This window comes from Phoca vitulina, unplaced genomic scaffold (genome assembly GCF_004348235.1).
Source record: "Phoca vitulina isolate PV1807 unplaced genomic scaffold, GSC_HSeal_1.0 scaffold38, whole genome shotgun sequence".
NCBI lineage: Eukaryota > Metazoa > Chordata > Mammalia > Carnivora > Phocidae > Phoca > Phoca vitulina.
This window is the reverse complement of record NW_022589741.1, coordinates 6211260-6230924: the sequence shown is the minus strand read 5'-3', so window position 1 is coordinate 6230924 and position 19665 is coordinate 6211260. Positions and strand designations below refer to the sequence as shown.

General features: G+C 43.2%; 1 long non-coding RNA gene across 1 annotated transcript in view; it reads right to left on the bottom strand.

The window, feature by feature from the left end:
• LOC116646906 overlaps positions 1–18021 on the bottom strand; it is a 618727-nt gene extending 600706 nt beyond the window's left edge. Inside the window, exons 1-3 of the long non-coding RNA XR_004302238.1 lie at positions 16120–18021; positions 13215–14787; positions 8406–8472 (exon numbers count right to left, since the gene is read on the bottom strand). This is a non-coding gene — a long non-coding RNA (uncharacterized LOC116646906). The remainder of the gene's footprint in view (positions 1–8405; positions 8473–13214; positions 14788–16119) is intronic.
• Positions 18022–19665: the final 1644 nt, after the last annotated feature.

Sequence of the window (19665 nt, the reverse complement as noted above, 5' to 3'; positions counted from 1 at the left end):
CCCCCCTAACTCTGGTGGCCCAGCTTTTACCCGCAGGCTTCAAAGAGTTTAGACCCAATCCTGATCTCAGGCAGAAGGTGGAAAAGGGATGTAAGTGGCTCTGAAGATCTCCTTAGAACTAAGACACCCTTCCCTCTGGCTCCACCTTGACTGTGTACCCCAGATGTTCCGCTGAGCTCCGGATTTGCTCCCTGAGTCTGAGCACCTTGGAGATTACCTACTATTTACAGTCCTTCACTCATTCACTGCACAGATCTGTTTGACTACCTACTACCTAGCAATCATGAAAAAAGAGAACACAACCAATTAACAAATGTTATGTCCATTTTACAGATGGGAAGACAGAAATTAAGAGGTTAAATCACTTGCTTGCCATCCCATGTCTAACAGATAAACAGAACTAGCATTTGATTCTGGATCTTCCTCTTTCTGAGATTTGGGCCCCACCATGCTCCAGCCAATACCCTCCTCCACTTGATCCCGACATCATTTTCCAAATAAACAGTCCTTTAATTCTTTGGGTGTCCTACAATTCAATTCTTACACGAAGTATCCGAGTTAGCACAGACCCCACAGGTGAAGGACTTAGTCCCACAAAACGCCAACTATAAGTGGGGTCCCAGAATACCTGCATTTTTGCCCAGCTGATTATAAACTTAGAGCTCCCATGGCTCATCCTCACTAAAACTACTCCCAGAACTCAGGAAAACTCTATACTTATGATTGCAGTTTTATTATAAAACATACAACTCAGGAACCGCCAGATGCAAGAGAAGCAAACAGCAGGGTATGGGAGGTGGGGGGAGTGCAGAATTTCCAGGCCCTCTCTGGGTGCACCACACTCCCAGCTGGCAAACACAGTCATAAACTTGGAAGCTCCCAAACCTCATTCAAGAGTTTTTGTGGAGGCTTCCTTTCACAGGCATGATTGATTAAGTCATTGGCCATTGCTGATTGAACCTAATCTCCAGCTTTCGTCCCTTCCCCAGAGGTTAAGGAGTGGGCTGAACGTTCCAAGTCTAATCACAGTGTGTAGCTGGCCCCTCCTTTGAAACTATCTGAGGGGGCGCCTGGCTGGCTCTGTCAGCAGAGCATGTGACTCTTGATCTCAGGGTCATGAGTTCAAGCCCCACATTGGATGTAGAGATTACTAAAAATAAATAAATAAACTTAAAAAAAATAAACTATCCCAGGGGCCACCTTGAGTCATCTCATTAGCATAAACTCAGGTATGGTATAAAGGGGCTCTTTATGAATAACAAAAGACAGTCCTATCTCTCAGGAAATTCCAAGCTCTGTGCCAGGAACTGGAGGCAAAGATCATGCTTTTTCTTTAATTCCTTTGTTTTTAAAGACATATTTACTTATTTGACAGAGAGCACGTGTGCGCGTGCGGAGGGAGGGGCAGAGGGAGAGAATCCCAAGCCGACTCCACCTGAGCACAGAGCCAGAAGTGGGGCTCAATCCCACAACCCTGAGATCCTGACCTGAGCCGAAACCAAGAGTAAGGGGGTTCACCGACTAAGCCACCCAGACGCCCCAATCATATACATTTTTTCATTATACCCCAATTCACCAGGAACCACAGTCTGGGACTGACACTGTGCCACCTGCCATCCGCCTTCTCTTAACAGAGCCACCTGCCCGGATCTCAAGGAAAGCTTCCTGGCTCCCCATCACTGTATTCCTCGCACCTGTCAGGGCAGCCTGTCTGCTTAACTGGAAACTCTCCCTCCTCCAAGCTTCTGCCTACTGGACTCGTAGTCATAGTCAGCTGGGCCCGTCCCCACCACCCCAAGCCTGCCTCACTCCAGGGGTCTGGTCTCCTTCCAGCACTCAGCCTACCCCAATAGGAACTGGGGTATAGGAATGAACTGTGTCATGTTCTGCCAGATACCCATATGACCCAGACACGCCCAAAGGACATTTGACCTTGCCAGTCATGGGCATAGCAGGCCACAGGCTTTGGCGTGGAAGAAGTTAAGGAGAATTGGGTCAGTATGAATCACAACAAGAAAAAATCTATAGGGTATTAGATTTAGAGAAATTACTCTCCAGTATTATTAGAACACCTCTCTGGCCAGGCCAGCTAGGCCTGTTTCAGCGTTTCCATTATAAATCCTATTTCCAAGGGTTTATCACTTGCTGTAAAAATTCAATCGAGGCTGAAAAGCAACATAGTTTGCAATCCAGGAAGCAGTTTGATTCAAAGAGAGGTTAAAAAGTTGAGAAGGAACAAACAGAAAAGAGAAAAAGGAAACATTGTTTAAAAAGAAGCCAGCTAGAGCATTGCCCTGCTTTTCTGCTGTCATGAGACTTAATAATTTTGTTCTCAAATTTGAGTTTTCACAGGTACTAACTCCCATATGCAAAGAAGCCTATGAGCACATCTGGCTCCATGATGTGCTTTCCTTTCGGAAAAGCCAGTAGCAGCAGGTGTTAAACCTTGCCCTGCGGGGGTTCTCTGGGGAGCAAGGCCCCACCTCACCACTGCGTTCAGGAAAACTGTTGGGGAGCATACATCGAATCTTTGCTGGATCCGTAAAAGGCAGAGAAGGTACAGTAAGTTTACACTGTCTGATGAGGTAAAGGCAAATTACAGTCCAATTATTTCCCAAAAATAAAGCAACTATCTGTGTCTCTCTTTCGTACCCTCCAGAGCACCCGAGACTTCCACAGATCTGTGACTATTTATCCAGTTACAGTTTCATCATAAAGTGGCCCAAGAGACAGCTGGCACTTTTGCCAGCATCATCCCTAATTCACTTCCCGAGGAGAGGATGCTTCTGTTAGCTCAGAAATACCACCTCCCAAACCTCGGAAGTACATACTCGGAATGCACAACAATTCACCAAAGTCCAGCCTGTCTAGTTCGAAAATGGGTCTTTGCCCCTGGTTTTCTTTTTTTTTTTAAGATTTTATTTATTTATTTGAAAGCAAGAGAGGGAGAGAGCACGAGCGGGGCGGGGGGCAAGGGGAGAGGAAAAAGCAGACATCCCGCTGAGCAGGGAGCCTAAGAAATCTTAGGGTAGTTTAGGGGAGCAAGGAAAAAACAGCAACCAGTCTTTGGGTTCAGACTTCTCATAGGAGGAAGGATGAGGCAATCTAGTTGGGAGGAGAAAATAGGGAACTTGTCTTGGCTCTAATTACACATTCAGTGATCCTACAGCTCCTTAAATCGTTGGGTTATTTGAGGGAGATTTAAGAGAGGACTGATGGGAATTAGGTGGGGGACAGCAATGCCTGTCCAGTTCTCGTTGGTGCTACAAAAGTGAGATTCTGCATTCAGGGAGGTGGTCTGTCTGAAACTCACATCTGACCTCAAGCAGCAGGGTTGAATAAAAGAACAAGGAATGGAATTTGTTTTTATTAAGCATCCTTGCTGTTCTAGACATCATGCCAGGTTTTTATAAATCATTTCATGGAAACCTTATGAAAACCCTATGATATTGATATGTATTATCTCTGCCCCTTTAAAAGATGAGGAAACTAAGACTGATTAACTCCCTGGAGGTTAAACCACAAGCAAAGTGGCTGAGGGGAGATTGACTGAATCGACACCTTTCCAATTCCCAAGCCTTGGATCTTTCCACATCAGCTCTGAGCAATACTTCAATGGGTAAATTCCAGAATGGAAATGAATTTGAGTCTGAAAGTTTCAAGCACGATGTTATCTGGAGTTGGACCGGGGAGAGGTCCAGTAATCATCTGCACAAAAGAAGGCAGACTTTCATTATGCTAATTCCTCAAATCTAGAAAAATAAACTTAATTTCAGAAAATAAAAAGCTTCTGGGATTGTAAAGAAAAAAAAAAAGCATCCAACCATCTCTCTAATTTTATATATGAACAGTCTCACTGTGAACTCTGAAAGATAAGAGCTTCTCACTTTTAAAGGTAGTGTTGGTAATTAAGCTATTGTCTCTGCTCTCAAGCCGCCCTGCCATGCTCTGTGATTCCAGAGAAGCCTGCAAGCTATTTCTGCTTCGCACGCCGATTTTGTCTACGGGGTTCTGCCAATAGGGGGTGCTACGGGGAGACTGGAAAGCTGCAGGAGGGGGAAGAATCTGCTTTGGTTTTTGCTTTCTGTACCTACAGTAGTAGTTGGTTCCAGTTTCAAATGTTTCCCATGCTTCCAGAACCAGCGGCACAGCACCTCTTCAGAGATACCGGCACCTCTAGAATCTTCTAGATTCTAGATGCTAATAACCCCAGGCTCGTGCTTCTGTTCCCCCAGCTGTAGAGGTAGTAGGTTCTTCCTGAAGCTGCTATTCCGGTGTTACCTCAGCATTTCCTTTTGCCTTTAAATACTTAAATACCTGTTTAACAAATTCCTTTTATTAAATCCTCTATTAAAACAACGCATGGTTCTTTTTTCCTGAATGGGCCCTGATGGATACAAAGTTCTCTGAAGGAAGCTTCTTTAACTGCTTTGAAGTTCAATTCTCTTTGCTGCCTGGAAATTCTTTTTTATAAGGTGTCATACTAAAAATTAACCTAAATCATTTTGCAATATATATATATTGCAAATAATGATATATATATATATATCAAATCATTATGTTGTACACCTAAAACTAATAGAATGTCATATGTCAATTATATCTCAATAAAAACAGTAGATTAACCTATTCTGTCTCCAGCACTTACTTATGATGTGACATTAAGCATGGTAACTTAACTTTCCTAAGGCTTGATTTTGTCACATCTAATATTAATATCTACCAAGTATTGATATGAATTATTAATTAACATCTACCGCAGTGTGTTAATATCTATCCAGTAGGCGTATAGTGAGCACTGGATGGAATGATCCACGTGCACGCATCAAGCATGACAGCAAGTGCCTACAGATGCTTGTGATGAACACATAGGTGGCTGCCAAGCATCCCTACGTTGGGAAAATCACCTCCCCAATTCCATAGTAATCCTGCTTCACCCCTATTTTTTGAGAAGATAATCTTTTAACTCAAGGTGAACACATGCTTAAACATGTCACCTCCCTGGCCGCAGAGAGTTCAGGGATGGATCTGTGTTCCAAGTCAGACCAATTAGAATTGCCAAACCATCACCATGAGTGTTCCTGCGATTTGAGGAATAATCATGTTATTTCTTGCCCAACAGTTCTGATGCCCAAACTGTAAAGTCATATGAGCTCAAGATTCCAGGTGCCATCTTTCCCATTACGTTGGTGACCAACTCACCCTGGTTTGTTTGGGACTTCTTTGGTTTAAAATCTAAAAGTTCTGCGTTCTGGGAAACCCCTGAGTCCCAAGCAAACAGATGATTGGCCACCCTCCCACGGTGCAGGTGTGTGAGAGAGAGCAGCCCCTACAAAAGCAAGCAGGCATTTCTCCAGAGAAATACAAATGGCCAACAAGCACATGAAAAGGTATGCAACATCATTAGTCATTAGGAAAATTGCAAATCTAAACCACAATAAGGTGCCACTTGCCACCCACTGAGAGGGCTATCATCATAAAAAGAAGTAAGGAGAGATAACAAGCGTTGGTGAGGATGTGGAGAAATTTGGACCTGTGCATATTGTTGGTGGGAATGTAAAAATGGTTCAGTCGCTAAGGAAAACAGTTTGGTGCTTTCTCAAAAAGCTAAACATAGAATCGCCATATAATCTTGCAGTTCCATCCCTAGGTATGTACCCCAAAGAATTAAAAACAGGTATTCAAGCGAAGTATATGTACACACATGTTCATGGCATCACTATCCACAATAGCCAGAAGACGGAAACAGCCCAAATGTCCATCAGTGGAGAAATAGATAAACAAATTGTGATGTATATATACAATGGAATATTCTTCAGTTATAAAACAGAAGAATGAAGTACCGATATATATACTACAATACGGATGAACCTCCAAAACATGATGCTAAGTGAAAGAAACCAGACATAAAAGGTCATATCTTATTTGATCCCATTTATATGAAATATCCAAAATAGATAAATCCATAGAAGTAGAATACAGATTAGTGGTTGCCAGGGACTGGTGGTGGGGGGTTGTGAAGAGGGAGAAATGGCCTCGTGGGTAAGGGCTTTTACTTCCGAGTGATGACGACATTTTGGAGCTAGACAGAGGTGATGGCTGCACAACATCGTCAAGGTGTTACAATTGTTCACCTGAAAATGGTTAATTTTATGCGATGTTAATTTCATCTCAATAAACTATTTTGAAAGAAAGAAAGAAGGGGTAGAAGGAAGGAAGACAGGCAGGCAGGCAAGCTGGCCAGGAGATGAAGAAGGAAGAAACTGGGTCCTAAAAGCATGACTGAGGGGACGCCTGGGTGGCTCAGTCAGTTAAACATCTACCTGTGGCTCAGGTAATGAACCCAGGATCCTGGGACAGCGCCCCACATCAGGCTCCCTGTTCAGTGGCGGTTCTGCTCCCTCTCCCTCTGCCCCTCTGCCCCTCCTCCCTGCCGGCATTCTCTCTCTCTCTCTCAAATAAATGAATAAAATTTTAAAAAAATAAATAAATGTGACTGAGGACTTGGATCCAATCTTCTCTCAAGTGGAGAGCCCAGGATCTTGTCAGTTAAAAAAAACCCAATAAATTATTTTTTCACTTGAGGAAGTCTGAGTTGGGTTTCTCTCCTTTTCAACCAAGGATTCTGAATAATATTACCTTCAACTACCACCAATTAATTTTTAACCCAACACCCATTAAAATGTCATCTAGTACGGCAGAAAACCCTCAAGCCTTGCTTGAAAAGTCTTTTTTGACTGGTATCTACACCAGAATAGGACATAAAACTTTAGAAAATCCGCGGGCAGAAGTCAAAGATGTAAGATACAGAATTCCCCATTCTTATCAACAATAGCAACAAAATGGCAGATGCATCTTACCAAAGAAATTCCACCATCTCATCCCGTGGTGAGGGAATGCTGAACAAATAATCTGAACATCAATCCTCTTGTACTTCAGACCTTCTCATTCCTCCCTCATAATCACCTTGATGTTTCTTATGGATTATTAGTGAAGAGCTAATCACTTTTTAATGTTGTAGGCTGGGGTTTAATTGTTAGTTTATAATTGAATGGCTCTAACTGAAGGCAACTAATTGCCTCCATGAAAATTTGATGGAATTCTGTCAGGTGTCCATCTGGATCTCAGAATACCCCTATGGCCAGTGAGTTCATCAGTTTGCTAATTTTCTTCAAGAGGATTGAATTTTATTAACTTCCCTTGCCCTCGGTGGCTAGCTTGATCACACGGAGATTGTCATGGGCTTTGTGATGACGGAGCAGAAGGCTCGCTGAGGACAAAGCTGAAGCTGACACCCCACGAAACCCCCCCCATGTGATATATGTGACATTCCTCAGGCACTCCTGGCCGCCCTAAAGGAAAAGCAAATGGTTAACTGATAGAGATCACAGTCCTGCAGGACAGGAGTCTCCCTCAGTTTATTTACAAATGTCCTAGTGATTTACAAGGAGGAAGCTTTCTTACCAATAACCTAACTTCCAGAGACCCATAACTCAGTTTCCTGAAGCCCTAACATCACCCTCCCCTACATGAAATTGAGGGAGGCTGAGGCAGAAGGAAATGTAAATAAAATTGAATTTCTTTTGAACCTGAAGCCTATTGACAAGGACATGTGATAGGAGGAATGTAACATTCCTCCAGGAAACTCCCAACTGTCTTCTTGTTAGTGCCTCATTAGAGGGAAAAACAGCCTTGGCTTGACAATAACCAGGCCTCCAGTGTCCTGAGAGTCTTCAGCATATGACAGTCCTTCTGGACACCCTCTTTGTCCTCACCTCCCCAACTCCCAATTATATAATCGGCCACCCCTCCCAACCCCGGGGCAGCAGCTCTTTCTGCCCCCAGGTCCTGTCCCTGTGCTTTAATAAACCACCATTTTGCACCAAAGATGCCTCAAGAATTCTTTCTTGGTCGTTGGCTCCAGACTCCACCCCACTGAACCTCACCTGTATTCCAAAACTACATCACTGGGGTAATTTAAAATTCCACCAGATGGGTGGAGTCCTCATATGTGCTAGTCAGAGAACACCTGACACAATGTTGCCAATGGCAAATGGCAACAGCTCACCAGTATGGGGCCAAATGCAAACAGCCCTCACAGTATGACCCATAACCCAAGCGGAGTCTTTTAACTTCTGGCCTCAGGGTTATAAGAGTGTTTGGAAGAGATTTCTAAGGTCTTGGTCAGCACCGAAATTTTGCCTTCTACATATCAGAATGAGATTAGTTATTAACTGATTTCACCCATTATAAAAGAAACATGGTAGAAATCAGTATTCCCATCTTACAGTTGTACAAATTGGAGCAACAGCTCAAGGTATGAGAGCCCAAAATAAAAGCAAGATCTTTTATCAGCCTGATAGTGTTCTATTCATGTATTTATTCAGTCATCAGACCATACTTACCAGGGTAATTTTGGTGGGGAATGCTCCAGAATGCTGTTCCATAACCTCCTTGTTTGAGACAGAACACCTGTAGGAACATTTCAGAACCTCACAATTAACAGACATCAATTGCTAGAATAATAAAACACTACTATATACCAAAAAACTGAAGTGATCAAAATTAATGACAAATTATATGAAGATTTATAATCTGTGTAATACATGGAATCATACATTTATAAGATACTTTTCTTGGGTGAGAGTTCAACTACTTACAAGCTAGAGGATTTGATATAAGGCCAGCTTATTTCACATTCAACATCCATCCTATGGAAATACAAGGAAGATAGGGAAAAGCGGTGAATTTTGTATTTATTAGTTTGTGACACAATGGAGCTAAACATGAAATATTAAGGTGACATCAGCTGGAGTGTCAGTCAGTAATGGATGCTAAGACATCACTGGAAATGTAATGAGGTGGGAAAAAAATGTATTTTACAAAAACCCTTTTCAAGGTGCTTGTCTATGTGATTGGAAGAAATGTTTTTAAAAAGCACTTGGGGTTAGATGAGCCCTTCCCCACCCAGGAACACATACCAGTAACTGAATGGCATATTCCCGAGCTGCCTCTTAAGAAGGGTGATGGGATAATGCAGACACTTCTCCTACCCAAGTTGGGAGCACAATTTGGGAGAGGATATGAATTGCTCAGAGCTATCATCTACATTTTTTTCCCCATCTGCAGTCTGCATTCCTTCCCCATGAGACAGGTTGTTGGCCTCTGATGAACAAATGCTTAAGAATATCAGATTGATAGGACACCACTTTACTAGCATGTTCCTGGGATGCTCCCATGTGTTAGCCCAGCCTTTCCAGTACACACACTCCTCTTGGGTCTGGGAAAGCAGAGCCTACAGGAAAGGAATCTCACACAGTTAGGTCCTGGACAGCCGAGCAGAGTCCTTTCTCCTTCCGTTCACCTTAAGCTACGACTGTTTGTTCAAACAATGGAAGGAGGAGCCAGAGGGGACAAAGCACATGATAACTTGGTGAAAGCACAGAGGTTCTTATAGTTAATCCTTTTATTTTGCTTTGAGTAGGTGACTTACGATAAATAGTTCATACAGTTAAAAACTCCATTCATTAACATTAAAGGTTATTTATTAAAACATTAAGTAACTGACTAAGTTTAAAAAATTAAACATAAGCTGGGGCGCCTGGGTGGCTCAGTCGGTTGAGCCTCTGACTCTTGATTTCAGCTCAGGTCATGATCTCGGGGTACCGTGCTCAGCATGGAGTCTGCTTGGGATTCTCTCTGCCTTCTGCTCCTTTCCCTGCTCTCTCCATCTCTCTCTCAAAATAAATGAATAAAATCTTTTTAAAAAATTGATCACGAGCTGCTAAAAAATAAAATGAACGTAGGGGCGCCTGGGTGGCTCAGTCGGCTAAGCCTCTGCCTTCGGTTCAGGTCATGATCTCGGGGTCCTGGGATCAAGTTCCGCATGGGGCTCCTTGCTCAGCAGGGAGCCTGCTTCTCCCTCTGCCTCTGCCCCTCCCCCACTTGTTTTCTCTCTCTCTCTCTCTCTCTCTCTCTCTCATGGCTGCAAGTACTTGGGAGCCTGATCTCTCTCTCTCTCTCAAATATGTAAATAAATAAATCTTTAAAAAAATAAAAATTAAAAAAATAAAATGAATGTAAGAAATCTATTATCAGTAGGGACTCTTAGCACCTCTGTGCCCACCACGGTGTTGGGCACTGGGGATCCACAAAAAAGCCAGCACAGCCCCTCCCTCCCCTCCCTGCAAAGTGCTTTCCGTGCATTGAATAGTTTTCAGCAATGGCCCTGGACCTTCGTTTTCATCCCTGCCCAAATCTGTCTTTTTCTCTACATATAGTGCTCTTTCAGAATGTGCCAGAATCCCCCCAAGCCAGGAGATTCAATTGTTCGACAAATATTTATCGTGTATCACTCTGCACCGGATACTGCGGCAGGTGCTGGAGATACAAGGATGGATAAGAGGAAGCGTGGGCCCTTGGGGAGCTCAAAGCCAGGAGCAAGCTCAGACAACCTGGCTAACATATTGGAATGGAGGTGGTCACACAGATGCGGAGAGGGGAGATCAGAACTGCATAATCGGATTCCATCTAGTGATGGATGGCGATGATAAACTACAGTGCGCTAAACCCTCTGTGTTCGCGGTTTCCTTTATCCTCCAGCAACCCCGTGAAGTGCTAATAGCCCCCATTTTATGAGTAATGATATGCAGAAATGTTTGTCTTTTTTGTTAATAGCAGCTGGTCAGAGAATTCTTCTGCAAGGGGAAAGCTAGCTTTGTTGAAAAGCTGTTGGATAAACCCATTCATCCAAATCCAGAAGAATCAGCCTTCCAGGCAAGGGTATGGGGCTGGGCCCTAGACTTCCTTCAGGGGAGCAGAGGGAGCTACTTTACATAATAACGAGAGGAAACTGGCTGCCAAGAAAATTAGGAAGAACAGAGTAAAAGCAGCCGAGCTCTGCATGGGGCTAAGTACCTCCGGAAAAGCAGCACCCCGGGCTAAGGTGTGGAAAAAAAAAACAGAAAACAAAAGGAGAGAAAAAACTAACAGAGACTTTCCCAGAAAAATGCTCCGTGCTTTGTGAAGAGCTCTCCCAGGGACCCCACAGGTATTCAGTAAACCTATTTGAATTTCTCGTGGAAATCAGGGAAGGAGCTGAATTTTGCCTCGACATTGACAAAGTGCTGGATACACTGCATACACTAATGAGGGGAAGGGTGGGAGTCTTTTTTAGGGAAAAAAATGGGAAAACTGCAATGTACAGAGATTGATCTAAAAGCCCAGCCTCTGACCCCTTTCAAGGTACAAAAATTTTGAGACGCCAGAGAACGATCGGCTTCTTAGGGAGATGAGAACATGGTCTCTAGTCGTGAGCTGAAAAAGCTAGCCTTGCCAGAATGTATGTCCCTATAAATGAAAGATTTTGGAGTCAGAAAAGGTAAGATCACAGGAACAGATCATATGAGCAAAGAGCTGTTAAAAAGGAAGCATTTCAGGGACCCTGTAACAAGAGAGAAAAAAAGAGAAAGAGAAAGAAGGGAGATTCATACCGGGCCGCAATGAGTCTGTGAAGGAAAAATGCTGAAGCCAATCACCACAGCAAAGTGGGAAAGCCAAGGAGAGAAAAAAGAAGGAAAATGGGACGGTGCTGTGGGCCAAGAACCTGAGACAAGATGAAATTCAGAGGTTACTTAGTGGAGAATTAATTTTAATGAATTTATATATATATATATATACAGCTTGAAGTATATCTTTTGTAAGATCTGGAGGGGTGAGCTCTACCTCCTGGAAGGGATGTGAATTTGTAGCTAAAAGAAAAGAGAATTTTCAAGGGATTGTGAGGTTGAACAGGAAACGCGTTCCATCTCCAAGGCCTCTGCTTTCTCACGCTGCCTTTGTGCTGAGAAGCGGGGTGAGAGGAATTTGCATCATTATCACTGAAAGAAGCTCCCCAGTCTCGGTCACCTCGGGGCGTGGAGGAAAGATAGGGGCAGATGTGGCGTGTGTAGTCTCTCCCCCACATTTCTGCCGGCCACCCGCCCACCTCGCGCCTCCCCCCGTCGCTGACCTTGTCCTGACTGCTCGCACCACTCCCGTTTTTATTTCTCACCAATTATCGGGGCTGCGTCCGGGTAGATTTGTGCCCATGCAAATATAGATGCCTTCCCAGGTTTTTACCCGGTCTCCTTAAAGTCTCCAGTCTCCGAGTATGACCTTTCCACTTAGAAGGATTTTATTAATTTGCAACTCCGCGATGGTCTCCAGGCCCTTACACTGCAATTAAGAGCATCAACTGTGTAATGTCAGAACGGCTCTTCGGCGTTCCTGAAACTTCAATATTGAAATGGGAGTTCATTTAAGTTGAAGGAAACAAAGGTTCCCGCGGCCACAATGTCAACAAATACTCAGTAAATGGCCCCAGCTCACCAGAGAACTAAAGCCCGGCGTGTGATTTTTTTTTTAAAGCACTAACTGACAAGTCATGAAATAGTTGAATTATTTTATACCATAAAATGAAGAGAGTCTACCAGTGAATCTGAAGAGAGGGCAAAAAGCACAGGAATTATGGAATGCATTATGTAGATTCATTTTGGAATATGAATAGCAGAAATTTTTACCAGGACGCATGCTCCAAACCAAAGTTTTTGCCATTGAATAAAGTAATTATCGTTCATTAATCTTTGCAAGGATCATGAAAATGTGTTTATGATCAGGCTCCCAAGTACTTGCAGCCATGATTATAAGAACAGATTTGTCATCCCAAATAAGCAGATAATCTTCCTGTTTAATGAGCCTCTCTTCTTGGAGATCAAAATGCATTATGGGAACCTCAAAAAAAATGATGTTCCAAACACCATTTGTTACTTCTAGGTTTATCCACTGTGATTAAACTTTAAGAAAAAGCGTTTCTTCTACCTTATCCTTTTCCTCTCTTTTGAATTTCTTTCTCGTCAATCTAATTTCAAGCAATGCCTATGATGCCAAATAGAGATCTCAGAGTTTATTTCTCCTCCTCATCTCCTTTGCTATCATTCACAATATGCCACTGACCTGCTGCAGCACACAGAGGAGACAGATACGATGGCGGGGCAGCAGGGAGAAGGAAACGCTCTGCACCTAACAGTCAAGGGTTTGAACCCCTCTTCTACCGACAATTACAAGAAAGTGTGTTTCATCTCTCAGCCACAGCTTCCTCGCCTGTAAAAGGGGGGTAGGGTGGTTTCAATGATACAGTGGATATAAAACGTGGGTGTTCAACAATAGGGACTCACCTGCCCATGTCTTCTTATCCCTCTGTCTCCAGGAGGGTTCCCAGGATCAGCAGGCAGAGAAAGCACCTGTCACAGGCATCGAATGCACCTGTCCCCAGTCCAACTTTTATCACCTTGTTGGTTGCTACATCAGGGCTCCTGACAGTGGAAATGCACTGCCCGTGACCTAGCAAGGGACGTAGGAGGTCTTTAGTTGGTACCTGATTTGTCTGAATTCTTGAAGCACTCGGACTCTACACACTCTTATTTTGTATCGTGGGTTAATTGCTTTGTATTTTCAGTGGGACTAAAGTTTCTGGTCAGCATGGATTGGGTCTTACAGTGTTGAATTCTTTTAAAGACTAACATCCCATCAGCAAACTCAGCCATAAATACTATTTTTTATATAGATAATATTTCCTTTATTTTGTTAAATTATGAATTAGTTGTACTGTTTAAGGTAATGGTCCTGTAGTTTTTTTAGAGACCAAATAACTGTGTTAATTGAGATAGACATTTAATTCTTTCTCGGTAAGGATGCTGAGTGATAGGCAATCCAAGGGTGTTGGTAACTCTACTTCTTACCTGGTTGTTCCCAACTGTCCCCAAAGTGATGACTCCATCCACGTGGCTGAAACAGGCTCACACCAATGGGAAGAGGAAAAAAGAAGTGGAAGTCAAGGAGCTTCTAAGAACCTGACCACAAACTTGCACACGTCACTCATTCTCACTCTCTATTGAACAGAACTTGATCAATGGCCACACTTAGCTGCGAGAGAAGCTGAAATATATATTATCTAGCGGCTGGAGGGCGAGAGAAAGGGAAGAGCATGCGCCTGACTAAAACCTGAGGGTTCTAGGACAGAGAGAAAGAAAGGAAAAGTGGAGCGTGGGGGCAATTAGTAATCTCTGTCACACTTGTCATATTTGAAATCAAAGGATGGCATATAAAATTCTAGATTATTGACTTCTTTAAAAAAGTAGATCTGACAACACAGGGATCAAATTTCAATGTAATAATAATGATTAGACGGCTCTGAGTATCAGCTGCTCCTTTCAGGAAGCTTTGTCTTAGCCCCTTATACATATCTGATACTTAGTTTCCAATTATGCATTCACATCATTGCCAAGTCTCTGTAGGCATAAGCCTTCTAATGGACCACCTAGTGTGCAGGGGCCCTCCACACACCAAGCATTTTCCCTACACTTTCTCCTTTTATCCTCAGCAATTTTGCAAGGATAAAAGCAATTTTCTTTACTCTGTGGTATAACTGAGTAAATTAAGGCTCAGAAAGGTTGAATAACTGGCTAAGCTTATCTAGAAAGTGTCAAATTAAAAAAAAAAAAAAAGTAAACCCAAACCTTTTTCTGTCTGACTCAAATGTCCAGGCTGGAAAGCAGGTGACAAGGGATGTCCAAAGAGAGAATTCGAATGTGTCAATTTACCATTTTCTTTGTTCAACTTTCTTCTTTCTCGCCCCCACGGTATCGTTAATCTTGACTCTTCCGACAAATGAACTCTGTTAGGTGATTAATTGGCCTTAGAGGAGTACATCTCAGACCACCGTACCGAGGGACCATGAACCTGCTTGGACTAGAGGACATGAGGGAAATTCTCAACCCTCTGAAAGGTCCCGAGGTTTTCGGTGAAAAGCCAGCAGGGCATGTTCCCAGGTAGTTCCCAAACAGACCCTGCACTGTCCACTCTGATGCCTCCCCTCTCCTCGGTCCCCTCTGTTATTCCAACTTGCTAGCCGCTGCCCTTCAGGGCTCAGGACAAATCCAGCCCCTTCAATGGTCTCCTGCCCTGTCTCTTAGGACCTTCAGTTCTCACTGTTGACTCTCAGCAAGCCACTCACATCCATCCCTCCTATCTCCCAAACTAGAGAGCAAGCTAGCATCACTGAGCTCAGTGCCCGACACAGAGCAAATCCTCAGTAAATCCACGGGAACTGATTAATGTTGTTAGATTAGATTTCTTTAAATGTCCTATCTAAAACAAAAATCAAATTTAAAAAATCTATAGCCTTGGTTTAGTGCTTTCTGTTCATAGCTTTTTTTAAAGATTTTATTTATTTATTTGTTTGAGAGAGACAGAGAGAGCAGGGGTGGGAGGAGAGGCAGAGGGAGAAGCAGACTTCCCCCTGAGCAGGGAGCCCAATGTGGGGCTCCATCCCAGGACCCTAAGATCATGATCTGAGCTAAAGTCAGATGCTCAACCAACTGAGCCACCCAGGCGCCCCTGTTTATAGCTTTATACATTACCATTTCTCCTTTTCCTCTGATAACTTCATGGTCACTGTGGGATGGGAAGCAGTGCAGAAGGAGTCAACGAGCATTTGCCTAAGTATCACTGGATCAAACCTTTAGCCTTGGCTCTCTTCATTCATTCATTCATGAATTCATTCTTTCTACATTACTGGGCACAAACACACTGTGTGTCAGGCCTTGAGACAGACACAGGGAAGAACAAGATGGCGTTCTACCCTCAAGAACATCCCATTCTAGTGTGAGAAGGACACCCAAAAAAGGCAATTATATTACAGGGCAGAGAGAGCTTTGTCAGAGGAGAGGGAAGGAATCTCAAAATCAAGCCATGTGAAAGAGACTGTGCCTCTGTGCCTTGGTCTTCCCGCACACCAAAACAGAAATAACTATAGTCCTACCTTTGCCAGGCTTTATGCAATGAAATGAAGCAAAGTATTGGATTCATAAGATATCACTGTGGTGCCCCTGAGTGGCTCAGTCGGTTAAGCGTCCAACTCTTGATTTTAGCTCAGGTCATGATCTCAGGGTGGTGAGATCGGGGCCTCTGTCGGCTCTGTGCTGGGCATGGACCCTGCTTGAGATTCTCTCCCTCTCCCTCTGCCCCTCCCCGCCTCTCTCTCTTAAAAAAAAAAAAAGAAAGAAAGAAAAAATAAGATACCATTATGGAAATTTTCAGTTTTGTTCTTCCACCAGTCTTGACAACCTTCATTAATCTTTGTAGTTTGTACCCTTGTTTACCAAAAAAAACAAAAAATAGCCAGTGACTCAGAGCTACATAACAATTAGAGATAAAGTTAATTAGAATCCAGATTTCTTAGCTGTTCTTTTTCAGCAATTGCTTACTGTTGAACTTGAAAGACCACTTTAAGTGAACGATAAATGGAAGCAAAAACTCATTGTCAGTAGATTAAAAACATATATGTACAGAGAATTCACATTTCTTTTAGATATTAAATTTGGGATAAGAGCACTTTTAGTCTGGAGGGTGGGAGACGGAGAGCAGCGATGTCCCCAGCCCATTGCTGGTCTTCTTGAAGGATTCTGAGCGCCATGAGGACTGTGGCACAAGAGAGCTGGGAGGAGTAGAAGGATGGTCCTGATTTGTTTGTTTTTCTCTACATCAAGATACTGGTGAGCATCTAGAAAGTCTTAGAAAAATTAACAGTAACTACTATTTACCGAGTACTTACTAAGTGCCATGTGGTACTATGAGTGCTTGTATGTATTCCTTTATTATTTTCTCATTTATTTCTCACAACAACCTTATGAAGTACATTCTACTGTTAACCTCATTTTACAGAGGAGAGAACCAAAGGTTCCTTGACTAGAGAAAACCCTCTAATAACTTACATGGTCATTGTTTGAACCATCCTCTTGCCCAAAGCAAGGTGGGGAGAAAAAGAAAGGATTATTTTCACTGATCTTCTCCCCAAAATGTGGGCTAAAGAGAACACACAGAGGAGGAGAATGCCTGAGCAAATGCAATAGAAACTTCCCCTACCAAACATCCTAGCATCCAACACGTCAGAGTATAGTCCCGTGAGGATGGCAAGGAAAAAGCAACCAGCATAATACGAAATTCATCAAGAGAAAAGAAGCACAGACCTGTGAGAAATGTTCCTGCTTCCTGCCACTCACAATTGACTCATGGGGAAAGGGAAAAATGTGGAGCTCTTGGGTGCCAATTATGTATTGTTGGAAACTGAAAACCAACAATGGTATTCACTCAAAAATCCATGAACTGACATGAGTCAGTTCTATGAGTATAACAAGCACTGGCTAAATACTTCAAAATTTATTCTAATTAAAAAAATATATTATCATTTAAATCAAACCTGGGTACTGCTAATTGTTCTGTGACTCACTCAAAGTATGCTTTGGGCAAATTTCATTTCACTTATTTTCCCCTCCAATAAGCTGAGAATCTTGATTGTATCCACTGGAGCCTGTCACAGATAGGGGCTTGATGAGGAAAGGAAATAATGAATAATGGAGTAGTCTGAAGGGCGATACCTCGTTCTCAGCCTCCCTTTTAGGAAGGAAAACTCCAAGATGCAACAAAGTCATCAAATTAGTGGTCTGACCTGCATTGTGTGTAATAAAAACAGGCTGTGGAGTATGTCCCACTGGGACTATCGAGGACTATCAATTCCTGCTCTTGTAGGCAGCAGGCTAATTCCTCCAAACCCTGTTCAGACTCGATAGTGCGTTTGTTCGTGGTAGCCCTGTCCCCCCAAGAGATGCCAAGCCCCCTACACATAGCTATGCAGAAACCCCTCCTCTGCCTCACATCTCAGAGGAAATAGAGGCCTCTTTCCTAAAGGGGAGCAGTTCTTTCTTTTTTTTTTTTTAATTAGTTTTGTATTTGAATATAGTTGACACACAACGTTACATTAGTTTCAGGTGTACAACATAGTGATTCCAAAAGTTTATACAGTATGCTACACTCACCCCAAAGAGAGCCCCATCTGCCGCCACACAATGCTATCACAATGATCATTGACTGTATTCCTTCTGCGCCTTATTCATTCCGTATGTGGGGGCCTGTATTGCCCTCTCCCCTTTGCCCATTTTGCCCATCCCCTTACTCCCTCCCCTCTGGCAACCGTCAGTTTATTCTCTGTGTTTCCAGCTCTGATTCTGTTTTTCTGTTTGTCTGTTTATTCGTTTGTGTGGGGTTTTGTTTTGTTTTGTTTTGTTTTTTTAGATTCCACATATGGAGAGCAGTTCTTTCAATCAACAGACATTCACTGAACATGTACCTGGGGCCAACTACTCTGAATTCAAAGGCCGTCTCTTTTCTCCAGCAGCTTACAAACTACTAAGACAGAATCATGGGAATGAAATGATAATGAAATGTGATTAGCACAACCGAGGTAAGTACCAGAGTCACGGGGAAGAGAAAGCGAGGGTAACACAAACCACACTGGCAAAGGGACAAGGAGAGTGTCAGGAAAGACTTCTCCAGCTAATGTGAGTCATGTCTGAACTGGGTTGTAAAGGATAATCAAGAGCTGTATTCTCTGCTCATCTATAAGATCACTGAAGGAAGGACCAGGTTTGGTTCAGAGCTGTATTTATAGCCACTAGCATTTTGCCTGAGACATTCACTGAACATATGAAAGAAAAAAGGGAGGAAAAAGTGGGTCCATTTATTTCATAGGCAGGAAGAAGGGAGACAGCAGATGTCCTTGGACTTGCTTACCCGTGTTCTCTGAAATCGGCCCGTCCATCACATCGGCCCTGTACTAACAGCAGTATTACCTTTCTGTGGCTTGCTCCTGGCCCCTAGACTTTGCTGATTGGTCCAGAAAGGGGTCATTGACACAAAATGGACCAATCAGAGTACCTTCCTTGGAATTTAGAATTGGGACCCAGAAAGAAAAAACTTGAGCCTCTCATTATAGATGAGTGTATAGCTTCTAACCTTGGGAGCTGCAAGGCGGCCATGTCTTCCACCGCGTAAACAGGGGGCAAAGGGAGCCAGTCGGCAGAAAGCAAGAACGAGGTGGGTGTGCAAAGAAAAGCCGAGATGAGAAACAAGGAGAAAGGGGAGACAGGAAATACTACCTGAATTTCTACCCCCTCCCAGTCCTGGCTGCTGAGGCCCTGTTACACCTCCACCTTTGAGTTCAAGTCCCCTCATCTTTCTTCCAGTGAATTTTCTCTCTCTCTCTCTCTCTTTTTTTTTAATCTAAGCCAGCTTTGCTCGGTTTTTAAACTTTGGAACCAAAGGCATGTTATCCAGTGACAGTGGAGTGGAATGGGAGGATTCCAGAAGGCTTAGGGTGAGCAAAAGCACTGAGGTCCAAAAGGCCTGGTTGTTTGAAGATGAGGAGACGGAGTCTGGTCCTGCCTTAGCCAAGACAAAGGAATAGGGTCTTGGGATGCTAGAAAATCCTAAGAAAAAAAGGGACCAGATATGATGGAAATAGATCCATCTTCCTCTGGAAATTCCTATGTTTGGAATGTGCCTAAGAAACACGGTAAGGAAACCTGAGAGGGGAGTTCGAGTTCCATCCAGCAAAAGGTGTAAATGAAAATCTTCCAGGGACCTGCACTGTTTAGGCTTTAAGACTAACAAAGCTTAAAAATTTGGCAAGGGGGAGTATGAACAGAGAATGCATATCAGCTCTGAAGAGAGACTGACACACAAAACTAGGACAACTTTTTGTTCATTTACAATGAGATGTAGTGATCACAG